Source organism: Chrysemys picta, chromosome 1 (genome assembly GCF_011386835.1).
Source record: "Chrysemys picta bellii isolate R12L10 chromosome 1, ASM1138683v2, whole genome shotgun sequence".
Classification (NCBI taxonomy): Eukaryota; Metazoa; Chordata; order Testudines; family Emydidae; genus Chrysemys; species Chrysemys picta.
This window is the reverse complement of record NC_088791.1, coordinates 295,384,793-295,397,711: the sequence shown is the minus strand read 5'-3', so window position 1 is coordinate 295,397,711 and position 12,919 is coordinate 295,384,793. Positions and strand designations below refer to the sequence as shown.

The 12,919-nt window shown below is 44.6% G+C and overlaps 1 protein-coding gene across 5 annotated transcripts in view; it reads left to right on the top strand.

Moving 5' to 3' along the window:
• The window catches only part of LCP1 (lymphocyte cytosolic protein 1), a 67,076-nt gene that overhangs the window by 8,968 nt on the left and 45,189 nt on the right, over positions 1–12,919 (top strand). The window lies entirely within an intron of this gene.

The following is a 12,919-nucleotide window of genomic DNA, read 5'->3' as shown; positions in this document are numbered from 1 at the left end:
CTTGCTCAGCCCTGCAACCCAGAATAGTGCATGCTTGGTACAGAGAGAATTTTCAGAGAACTTAGCTGCCAAACTCTGACAAGTGTTTACTGAGCATGTGTGAACTGAGATTTTTCAGAGGCTTATAACTTGGCAAAATTTGGGTAAATTTTTACAGGGATGGCAGAAGGCACATCTCTGACACAAGCTATGCCCCATGCCAGATTTCAAGTCTCTTCTCTGAAGCACAGAGGCACTAAAGCTTATCCATGAAATGGATGGGGAAAAAGTTAACGTGGATCAATGTATTTTTTTTTCCCCTTTAACTTTGTTCTCAGAAACAGCTAAACTGTTTTGGCTAAAACTTTGTAGAAAGATTCACCGTGAGCAGACACTCAGCATGGAAATTTTCAGCTTGAATGGCTGGCTATATTTTGGCAAAGTTATAAGTTACAGAAAACAAGATCTTATAATGGGAAGTGTAGGTTAACCTTAACCACAGGCAGTCTATCTGCTCTGCCTATAATAAGTAATTAACTGAATTTCCAAAGTGTGCACATGCTTTAAACAGAGTAACTGAATGATAGACTACACTTGGATCACTTATTTGTTACTGAAATGCAGCCACCTCTGACATGACACATGGCCACTGTTCAGCAGGAGAGGAAGTGAAGAATACAGTATCCAGCTAAAACTTCAGAGGCAGGCAGAATTGCCAAAACTACAATTTGGCCAGGACACCAAGGTGTAACTATAGTGACATCAGTTTTATGTATGAAGTACAAGAAAGAGTCTCCCAGTTGTGATTGAAAGATGGCACCTCCAACAGCAGAGTGCCCCCGAACGGCATGCTAGGACTTCGTGGCAACACTGAGGGAAAAAGTATTTGGGTTCCTGGGAGACCACTGCAGCCCAACAATGCTATCCCAGTCAATTTCTTCCCTTTCCTATAGCTGTTCAGGGATAACTCTCATGGCCCCAGCTGAGGGGAGAAAGGGATCAGGACTAGTACAGAGTTTCTTGGGCAGAGGATGTGAGAGCTTTGCCTGACTGCTATAATTTGATTATCCAATGATTCTGCATGGTAGTAATGATTTCCTCATATACAGCAGCGTATTCCCTGCACTCTACAAAAAAAGGAGGGCTTGAGGAATGCAAACCAGAGGCAGACTGTTTGGGTAACCAGTGGGGACCCAGTTCTTGGAGGAAGTAAGCGGCTGCCCAAATTTAGTAAAGGGATTTGTTTCTGGGCTGTGGGGGCAGGAGAGAACCTAAAGTGTTGTTGGGGCAGCAGCTTTGTGTATGTGGGGGGAAGTGTCAACGTTGAGGAGAATGGGAGCCTGAGGCGTTGAGGGTGTGCCGAATTTGGCACAGCTTCCCCCATTCTACTCCTCTCACCATTAGCCCCATCCCCTTTTTGGGCAATGCCTCTTTTCATCTATTGATCTCTCCCCATTATCAGTCCTTGCTCACTCAGCCCTCCTAGTTGACCCCCACACGTCCCTGATAGCAATACCCAGCTGCCCACTCCTTTTTCTCCTAGCTGAGGGCTGACTTGGCACCAGCAGGGAGCAGATTGATGATGTAGAGATGATGATGAGTCACAGCATCCTCTGGCAGCTGGGAGGTAAATGTGTGAACGTCACTTGAGATGTAGGACCTTTGACAGCCCTCAGACACTTATGGACTGTTTTTCAGGAGAGTTGTTCATCCACAATTCCAGCTCATGGCAATGAGAGCTGTGAATGCTCAGTAACTTTGAAAGTCAGGTACGGTATCTCATGCTGGGAACTCAGAAAAGGAGGCACCCAGAGTCAATGGTCACTTTTGAAAGTTTGGCTACCAAGGGCAAATCCTGGTCATCATTGAAGCCAATGGGGAGTTTGGCCAGGGACTTATATCGGAGGGTGCTGAGGGAGTTGGCTGATATGATTGCAGAACCAGTGGCCATTATGTTTGAAAATTCATGGTGATCAGGGGAGGTCCCAGACAATTGGAAAAAGGCAAATATAGTGCCCATCTTTAAAAAAGGGGAGAAGGAGAATCCAGATGCCTGCAGACTGGTCAGCCTCACCTCAGATCCTGGAAAAATCATGGTGCAGGTCCTGAAGGAATTCATTTTGAAGCACTTGGAGGAGAGGAAGGTGATCAGGAACAGTCAACATGGATTCACCAAGGGCAAGTCATGCCTGACCAACCTGATTGTCTTTTATGATGAGATAACTGGCTCTGTGGATATGGGGAAAGCAGTGGACGTGATATATCTTGACTTTAGCAAAGCTTTTGATATGGTCTCCCACAGTATTCCTGCCAGCAAGTTAAAAAAGTATATATTGGATGAATGCACTATAAGGTGAATAGAAAGTTGGCTAGATTGTTGGGCTCAATGGGTAGTGATCAACAGCTCGATGTATAGCTAGCAGCCGGTATCAAGTGGAGTGTCCCAGGGGTTGGTCCTGGGACCAGTTTTGTTCAACATCTTCATTAATGATCTGGATGATGGGATGGATTGCACCATCAGCAAGTTCACGGATGGCACTAAACTGGGGGGAGAGGTAGATACGCTGGAGGGTAGGGATAGGGTCCAGAGTGACCTAGACAAATTGGAGGATTGGGCCAAAAGAAATCTGATGAGGTTCAACAAGGACAAGTGCAGAGTTCTGCACTTAGGAAGAAATAATCCTATGCACTGCTAGAGGCTGGGGACTGACTGGCTATGTGGTAGTTTTGCAGAAAAGGACCAGGGGATTACAGTGGACGAGAAGCTGGATATGAGTCAGCACTGTGCCCTTGTTGCCAAGAAGGCTAACGGCATACTGGGCTGCATTAGTAGGAGTATTGCCAATAGATTGAGGGAAGTGATTATTCCCCTCTGTTCGGCACTGATGAGGCCACATCTGGAGTATTGCGTCCAGTTTTGGGGTCCCGCTACAGAAAGGATGTGGACAAATTGAAGCGAATCCAGTGGAGGGCAACAAAAATTATTAGGGGGCTGTGGCACATGAATTATGAGGAGAAGCTGAGGGAAATGGGCTTATTTAGTCTGCAGAAGAAAAGAGTGGCGGGGGGGATTTGATATCAGCCTTCAACTACCTGAAGAGGGGTTCCAAAGAGGATAGAGGTAGGCTGTCCTTAGTGGTGGCAGATGACAGAACAAGGAGAAATGGTCTTGTTGCAGTGGGGGAGGTCTAGGTTGGATATTAGGAAAAACTATTTCACTAGGAGGGTGGTGAAGCACTGGAATGGGTTACCTAGGGAGGTGTTGAAATCTCCATCCTTAGAGGTTTTTAAGGCCCGGCTTGACAAATCCCTGACTGGGATGATTTAGTTGGGGTTGGTCCTGCTTTGAGTAGGGGGTTGGACTAGATGACCTCCTGACGTCTCTTCCAACCCAAATCTTCTATGATTCTATGACTTCAATAAAAACAGAGTTCAAGTCTGAATCCTTCGTTTTATACAATTACTATGCAGAATTATATAAAAAAATTAACTAGTCAAAGATGTGCATTCAAAAGTTCACTCACTATTCATGATGTCTTTATGCCTTTTCAGTTATGATAAACATTTAGGGATCCAGGCCCAGATCCACAAAGATACTTAGGTGCCTAAACCCCAGACATCGGGTCCAAATTTTAGGCTCCATTGTGATCCACAGAATTCCTGCTCTGCTGTCACCTAACTCTGTAGGCACATAAGTTTTCAGGGTTGAAGTTCTCTAGGTGCCTGAACCTCTTGACAAGCACACTGCTGCCTCCCTCTACCCATTGTATGCTTTTACCACATAAGCTCCAATGTGATCCACAAACTGTGGAAAGATAGGCATCTGCATGTCTATCTTGCCTGCAGGGCCTGATCTGGTAGGCATGCTAAGAGGCTGCCTACTAGATCAGGTCCTGTTCAACACCTCACTTTAGGTGGTGCCGCCCACTTTATAACCTTTAGCCCAGTGGTTAGGACACTCGGGATATAGGAAATGTAGGTTCCATTTCCCCCTCTGTCTGAGTGGGAGAAAGGATTTGAACAGGGGTTTCCCACACCTCTCGGAGGAGTGTCTAACCACTGAGCTATGGGATATTCTGGTGTGGGTCTTCCTCAGTCTCTTCTCTTGAAGCTGTTCCACTGTATATAAAGACTTAGAGTTGTTGGGCCACAGAGATAGCCTGAGAGTGACTCTGTATCCTGGTGGAGATGCCAGGTCAAATCCCCTGGCTCCCATGACTCTTCAATTATTTATAAAAAGTGGAATAGCTTCAACAGGAGAGACTGAGGGATTCTGAATATCCTGTAGCCCAGCGGCCGGAGCACTCTTATGAGAGGTATAGGAGATCCCTGATCATATCCTTTCTCCCCTTCAGGGAGAGGAGGGAATTGAATGGGGGTCTCCCACCTCCCAAGTGAGTGTTCTAACCACTGGGCTAAACTTCTAAAAGGAATAGCAACTCCTCCTCCTCCAGCCATTGTGTATGGAATGAGGCAGGTGCCTAACACTTTCTCATCAGAAACCACTTAGCACCTAAGCCAGTGTTTCTCAACGTTTTTGATATCAGGGACCGGCTTGCTGCCTCCCTAAACTGTGTCAGGGAGATCTCCGGGACCGGTCCATGGACTGGTCGTTGAGAAACACTGACCTAAGCCACCTGATTCCAGGAGTGAATCTGGTTGTACAACATTAGTGGAGATAAGCACCTATCTCCATGAGAGGGGATGGCCTTAGGATACCCCCTTTTCCTTGGCATCTCTCATTAGCTAGCATGCTGGCTTTTGTGGTTCTCATTCCTGGATGCCTGTCTCTCACCATTCATTGTACAAGGAGTCTAGGTGCCTAACTTTGTGGATCATCAGTGTTGTTATTGTGATTTTCTAGGTGACTAAAAGTTAGGCATTCCAATGCCTAAGTCCCTTTGTAGTTCAGGCCACAGTCTGGAAGTGTGGTCTTGTACAGAACCTGCTACTGGCTCTGCTACCAACTCACTCTGAGAGCTTGAATACAAAGTCATAGTTAAGTTTGTAGGATGTGTGGCAATAGGCCAGTCCCTTCCCTACCAACTTCCCCCTCTGCTGTTGCTCTTTTATAGACTCTCTTCTCCTAGTGCTGTTTTTTCAAACAGCTTACTTTGTTTTTATAAACTTCCTGAATTACTGAGCCACTAGAGTCAGTGGGTAAACCATTCTGTCACCAGTGGTGTCTTTGCTACATCCTCATTTATTTCCAGGCCAAGTGACTTGCAGGGGAGGTCAGTATCAGCATTCTGGTAAACAGTTGTTGAAAGAAAATGTTGCGCAGTAGCACTTTCTCACTCCGCCTCCGTGACTCTCTCTCCTCCAACTCCCCACTTCCTGTCCCCCGACTTCTTTCCAAACTCTGTGGCCACCTCATACACTGCAGAAGCTCTATCATACCAGCGAGGTTTAAACAAAACTCCCCCAGTGATGGCAGTGCTTACAGCAGGGAGTTTTACTTGAAACTGGATGGGAAAATGTGACTCCAAAAATGCAAATTATTATGACTGGTTTATCTTGAATTATGGTACACAAAAAATATTGTTGTTTGCATTTCCCTCATAGCATTGTGTGCAGATCTCGGAAAACATGACACTTGCACAAGAGAAGGTTATACAAGGGTATGCTCAAACAGGGAGCGAAGCAGGAAGGGAAAAGAGGAGGAAGGAAGAAACTCAATTAAGCATATTAAATATTTTCTTGTCAATAGTGTTTTCTTAAACATTGGAAAATCTGAGTATGTAAGTTAAAGCTGCCTGGGCAGACCGTGCTTACTCATTGGATTCCATAAATCACACTGATGTTACCAGCATATTTTGTTTCGATGATTTCTCTAATTCATTCATCACATGCTGTTGTTGGACTTGAAGACTTAATATTCTCCATCTCTAATTTGTATGGGACAGATCCTTCAGTCCTAACTCAGGTCCAAGTCCTGATTATCTTACTCCTGCAAATAATCCAATTATCTTCAAATGGGACTAACTGCATGGGTAAAGTAAGCAAGATTTGGCCTTCAGTCCATACACAGCTAAAACTCTGACTGCAGTCTAAGGAGGTTTTGCCTAAGTAAGGAGTTCAGGATTTGACTCGATACTATGATTGTGTTCAACCCATACTTCTTTTAACAGTAGAAAACAAAATTCCACTATGATTTATATTACTGTATTGTATATGTCAATTGTTTGAGTTCCCCTATGTTCTTTTGGTATTATCTCAGGATAGTGATGAACACAGAATCTTGATTCAGACTTGTCTGTCTTTTAGATAGTTTTAGTGCTTATTGCTCTTTTTCAAAAATTGGCCTAGGGTTTATTGGGAAAGCTTTTGAGAACCATCATTCTCATTTTAACATTTGAAAACACATAGAGTCTCTTTGTCTCATTTCTCCCCAGTGTGCATTGGCCCTAGCCGCAGAGAATGTGAAGCAGCAGCTTATGATATTGGAAAGATCACTAGGAAAGGGAATGTGTTCTGATTGTTCTAGCTCATATTTTCTATGCATCCAAGCAGCTCCTGTATATTACCCACTAGTGGAGAGCAAACTGCCTTTCTGTGGGCAAATGACACCTGCAGCCAAATTTTCATGTGGTCTTGCATTCTGGATGACTGTATTTTTTCAGTGTCCAACCTTCAACACCCTGCACGCCAGACTCAGGGTGTCCCAAGTTCAGCACTCAGAAATGGAGGCACCCCAAATTAGAGGCCACATTTGAAAATTTTGGCCTTAAAGTGTAGGTTGGACTACTTCCTTATTTATATAGTCAATAAGAAGATTCTCTAGGCCTACATTTTAAGTATTTAAATACACCATTAGCTAACCTTGTCCAAACCTCCTCATACTCTTCCCCTATGCTCTATATCTAATAAAAAACAAAAAGAAAAACCAGCAGTCATGGGCACTGCTACTGACTAATCATCCAACAGCAGCTGAAGATCTAGCTAGATCACCAGATTTTGAACTTTAGAAATAGTAAACAAACACCGTCAATCCAAGATGCACATACAATCCTTAGTGTATCTTCTCTTTGCTTCCACAACCTACCAACATCACCTTAGTCTTATTTCAGTTGAACCAGAGAAACCTAGATCTCATCCACGCTCCAGTGTCAACCAGTCATTCAGGCTTGGTTTCTATTACATAGACTCAGTTGTGCATGTGTCTACATGTAAATTTGTCCCCCAATGATGTAAGTGCCTGTTATGGTCACACTGTAACACCACCTCCCCAAATGGCGTTGAGCCATGGTTGATGTACTGGGGTTGATGCAGTGTGAGTATAGACACTGTGTTACCTATGTCAACCATAACATCCTCCAGCAGCTATCCCACAATACCCAACACTGACCATTCTGGTCACAATTGTGAACTCCACTGTCCAGAGATCTCAGATACTGGAAGCCCTCCCTCCCCCTTCCCCGTTTCCCTTAAAACCCTGCAAATTTTGGAAATGCCTTTTCCTGATTGTCCAGCTTGGTGAGCAAATTAGCAACTTTCCATTGTTGTGTGCAACTGCCTGGCCAGCCATGCCAACTACATGCTCCAGATGTGCTTCAGCCTGGAGAAGACAGGAGATATTGGATCTCCTGGACCTATGGGTAAAATAAGCTGTGCAGGCACTGCTACAGATCTGCCATACCAATGTGTACATATAGGAGAAGATTGCACGGGGAATGCAGGAGAAGGGGTACGACAGGGATCACCAGCAGTGCTTCATGAAAGCGAAGGAATTGTGGCAGGAATACCAGAAGGCCAACAGTCGATCTGATGAGGCGCCTCAGACTTCTTGCTTTTACAATGAGCTGCATGCCATACTTGGCAAATACCCTACCACCACCCTTTAGACCACCATGGATACCTCTGAGGAACCCAAGATGCAGACCCCTGCTGTGAACAGCAAGGAGGAAGAGGAAGTGGATGGGGAACAAGCAGCTGGGGGATCCAGCTATACTGAGAGCCAGAACCTGTTTGAGACTCCACTGCAGTGCAGTCAGTCCCAGCAGTTGAGCATAGGTGAACCTGATGCAGGGGAAGGAACCTTGGGTAAATGTGTGAATGTAATTCCCATTAAAATGATGCACTGATGGTACCTACAACTTAGCAGGGCACAGCTATTGACTTTTCATTCATTTACTCATACTAGAAGAGGTAGAGTACAACAAAGAGAGGCAGAGTTGTTATCTGCAGTTCATTCCCCTGTACAGTGAGGCAAGAGGGAGGGGGTATGTGAAGCAGTTTGTTTATGTACACAGGGATGTCCCTTGAATCCTCTGGAGAGATCTCAATGAAATTTTCACGGAGGTACTCTGAAATCCTCTCCTGAAAGTTTCTAGGGATGGCAGCCTTGTTTTTTCCTCCCCAGTACGACACTTTGCCACACCAGTCGGTGATAACTTGGGCAGTCACCATTGCAGTAAACAGACTAGCAGCATTCGGGCCTGGGCAGCTTCAGGACACCAACAGGAGCTGTGCTCTCTGTGCCTTTATTACGCTCAAGAGTGAGATATCAGCTAAAATCACCACCGCCTGTTGAAAATAGTGCCAGTATTCAGTGCCATTGCCCTATACTCATAGTTTCATGCAACTGAGTCATTCCGTCCTCATTTCCCTCACCCCGGCAGGCCATGCTCACCATGTTTGGTGCTGTGAGTGGCGCCGTGCACAAGTACCCTGAAGTATTAATAAGCATGTCTTGTTTAAAACTTTAGGGAGCAAAGGAAGGCAGTTCTGAACCTTAATTTTTGCTTTCTGTTGTGACTATCCTGACAACGGTACCTCTGTGTGTTTTATTGTAACTACTGTTGTCGTAGCCTTGGGGTTCACCTTCTACACTCGTGGAATCAGGGCTGGCTCCAGGCACCAGCATTCCAAGCAGGTGCTTGGGGTGGCAATCTGCAAGGGGCGGCAGTCTGTGTGTTTTTGCCCCCCCCACCCAAGCAGCGCGCCGAATTACCGCCACGGACGGCGGGGGCAGTCCGTGTGCCATTAGGGCGGCACGTGCGTTTCCGCAGCGGCGGCAATTCGGGTGCAGCTTCTGTCTTCAGCTGCCTGCGGCGGCTGCCTCTGGCTGAAGACAGAAGCTGTCGCCGAATTGCTGCCGCCGCGGAAACACGCGTGCCGCCCTAATGGCACATGGACTGTCCCCGCCGTCCACAGCGGCAATTCGGAGTGCTGCTTGGAGTGGCAAAAACAGTAGAGCTGGCCCTGTGTGGAATGCCTGAGTCACATAAGGAAGAGAAAGAAGAGGACTCGGGATGACATATTCAGCGAGATCCTGCAAGCCAGTGCTGCATCAGATCATGAGCATAGGGCCTGGAGGGTGAATATTGCAGAATGTATGGAGAAGGCAAGAGTGGGTAGGAGAAAGACCAGGAATCCTAACAGGAAAAGGAGAGGGAGCTGCACCAGGACATAATGGGGCTTCTCAGGCAGCAAACACTCATTCTGGTGTCCATGCAATGGACTTCTGGGGCAAACTCGTCACACAGATCCAGGAATGTGGCTTTTTGCATCTGAAAGTTCTGCAGCCACTGCTCACCGTTCAAAACGTGCATTACAATGCAATCCCACCAGTCAGTGCTTGTTTCTCAGCCCAGAAATGGCGCTCCACTGTCAACCCTGTGAATGCCACCAACAACCTAGAATTGGTTTTTGTTCACTATGTCCCACAGCAATCTGTCTTCCATGAAATCATGATGTGGTTCTTTTTGTGGGTGTGGCAATATCGGAGGATCATGTGTCCTGTACTTGCAACACTCATGACAATAGTGCAGAGCTGTGTAATTTCCATGCTTCTGTTAGAGATAGTGGACAGTGAGGAGGGTCATATGGGTTCATCGGATTTTTAAAAAAGGCATGAAAATTATGGGATAGGGCTCACATTATAGGCTGGAGAAAGTCTCATGCAGGGAACTTGACCCCTTCTCCTAATCATGCCTGTGTGACTTGTTTCTGCCCCACCATATCTTGCCCAAACTTCCCAAAACAGTGCTCTGGACGGTGATGGGTTGCACACTGGAATATCTACACCTGGTGCACCTCACTGTGCATTGACACAAACATTGCTGGTGAGTATGCTCAGCGCTGATGCAAGGAGCCAAGTATGCACGTGCATGAGTGATATACTAAGTGTGGTGGCTTTATGCCAATGTAACATGCTTCAGCCAAAGTTTGTGCTACGAACATGGCCTCAATAAGGCATTTAACCAACAAGATAAAAAAAAATCCTACTGCCATTCCTGCAAACTTAGTTTGACCTCAGTAAGTCAAATTGGGTTCCTTCTTTCTAGTGCATCACCAGTAATAAAGGTTCTGCAGGCCGAATTAGGTCTTCATGATGCTGTCAACGGCACCAGTACAAACTGGTGCCTTCGGTGCTAGGTTACCTGTTGGCGATGCATAAGAAGGAATAGAATCCAGCTCCCACGTTTAGCTGTGTTAGCTCTGTGGGACTAACAGAAGTAAACATTAATTTTTGTCACGGAGGGCAGCAGATGACTCAATACATATTGGGGGGGGGGGTGATCTGTCAGGTAAGATGATAGCATTTTTACACAGTCATTTTTCAGGGTAAAGCTGAATTGAATGGGGATTGCTAGCCCAAACCATTCAGACATTCCCTGCTATGGTCCTTATATTTCATTCTTGCAGGATATTTCAGTAAAGTTATTAGCTTCATTTCTTTACCAACTCCATCCCTCATCCCCCACCTTGTATCCATCTATATTTTTCTGTCCTTCTGTAGCATCCCTTTCAGTCAGTGCCGGCGTTAAGCATACACAGACTAAACAATTGCTTAGGGCCCTGACCAGTTCCAGAGGCCTCCCCTATTCACTTTCTTAGTATGTGTTGTGTGTGAAAGGGGCCAAAATATTTCTGCATAGGGCCCCCAAAGAGCAGCACTGCCTCTGCTTTCAGTCTAACACTAAGGCGCACAATCAGCTCTGTGACAACTGTCATTGCTTTTTTTGCTGGAAAAAAATGGAGCCCATGATCTTCAAAACAACTATGGAAATGTTGAGAATAACACTTCTGTATTTCATCCAGTCCTTCACTTTTGGAGTTTACTATCCCAATTCCGTGCAAAGATTTTTATGTGTTGTGGAAGGGTAGCAAGTTCCTCATGGGGAAGGCCTAGTTCCTGTCCTCACGGGGAACTGATAGCAAGTTTTACAGTCTCCTATCTGCAAAATGCTACAAAACTGCTGAGTTGTATGAGCTATGGGTTAGAATGGAGAAGCCAAGTGCTGGGGCATTCTTGGCATGGTAATTCAGAGATAAGCAGGGAGCGAGGCTGGGTGCTGCAAAGAGAAGTAGGAAGGAGAAGAGGGTTGGAAGAGGCCACGTGACTGGGTGAGGGCAGGCAGAAAGAGAATGAGGGGAAGACTCAGAAAAGGGTAGTTAGAGGGAGAAAGTGGAAAGGGAAAGAGATTAAAGGGAAGTAAGGTGAAATAAAAAGAACCCGTGGAAAGAGGGAGAGAATGCATTATATGAAAGAGAGGGACAAATGGGAATAAGGGAGATAGAAAAAAGTGAACAGCAGACACCGAAAGACAGAGGAAGAGACACAGGGATATAATTTTCAAAAAAACTGAGTGAAGGAAGTGAAAAGAATAAACTAAGAGCAAAATGAACAGAGATTGGCAAGTTAGAATGTTAACATTTTAAAGCCAAAATGTGACAAAGTACACCAATTATTTTAGTTTGCAAGTGTGTATATGTACAAACACAATTACACATGCACGTGTGTGCAATTTTCTGAGTGAAATCCAAAAGCAAAACAAATTAAATTGCTGTTTATTAGGGCTGCCAAGTGATTAGACTTAAAATTAATCATAATTAATCGCACAATTAAAAAAATTAATCACGATTAATCGTGCTGTTAAACAATAATAGAATACTATTTATATAAATATTTTTGGATGTTTTCCACATTTTCAAATATATTGATTTAAATTACAACACAGAATAAGAAATGTGCAGGGCTCACTTTATATTTATTTTTTATTATAAATATTTGCACTGTAAAAATAAAAGAAATAGCATTTTTCAATTCACTTAATATAAGTACTTTAGTGCAATCTCTTTATCATGAAAGTTGCACTTACAAATGTAGAAGTATGAACAAAAAATAACTACCTTCACAAATAAAACAATGTCAAACTTTAGAGCCTAGAAGTCCACTCAGTCCTACTTCTTGTTCAGCCAATCGCTCAGACAAACAAGTTTGGTTACATTTGCAGGAGATATAATGCTGCCTGCTTCTTGTTTACAATGTCAATGTTTACAATGAAAGTGAAAACAGGCGTTCGCATGGCACGTGTCAAGGCTGCTTCCCCACTTTGAACTTTAGGGTACAAATGTGGGGGCCTGCATGAAAACTTCTAAGCTTAACTACCAGCTTAGATCTGGTCCGCTGCCACCACTCCCAAAATGCTAATTCCCTTCCCTGGGTAGCCTTGAGAGACTCTTCACCAATTCCCTGGTGAATACAGATCCAAACCCCTTGGATCTTAGAACAAGGAGAAATTAACCATCTCCTTCCTTTCTCCCACCAACTCCTGGTGGATCAAGATCCAACCCCCTTGGATCTTAAAAACAAGGAAAAATCAATCAGGTTCTTAAAAAGAAGGCTTTTAATTAAAGAAAAAGGTAAAAATCATCTCTGTAAAATCAGGATGGAAAATAACTTTACAGGGTAATCAAACTTAAAGAGCCCAGAGGAATCCCCTCTAGCCTTAGGTTCAAAGTTACAGCAAACAGAGATAAACACTCTAGCAAAAAGTACATTTACAAGTTGAGAAAACAAAGATAAAAACTAACACGCCTTGCCTGGCTGTTTACTTACAAGTTTGAAATATGAGAGACTTGTTCAGAAAGATTTGGAGAGCCTGGACTGATGTCTGGTCCCTCTCAGTCCCAAGAGCGAACAACCCCCAAA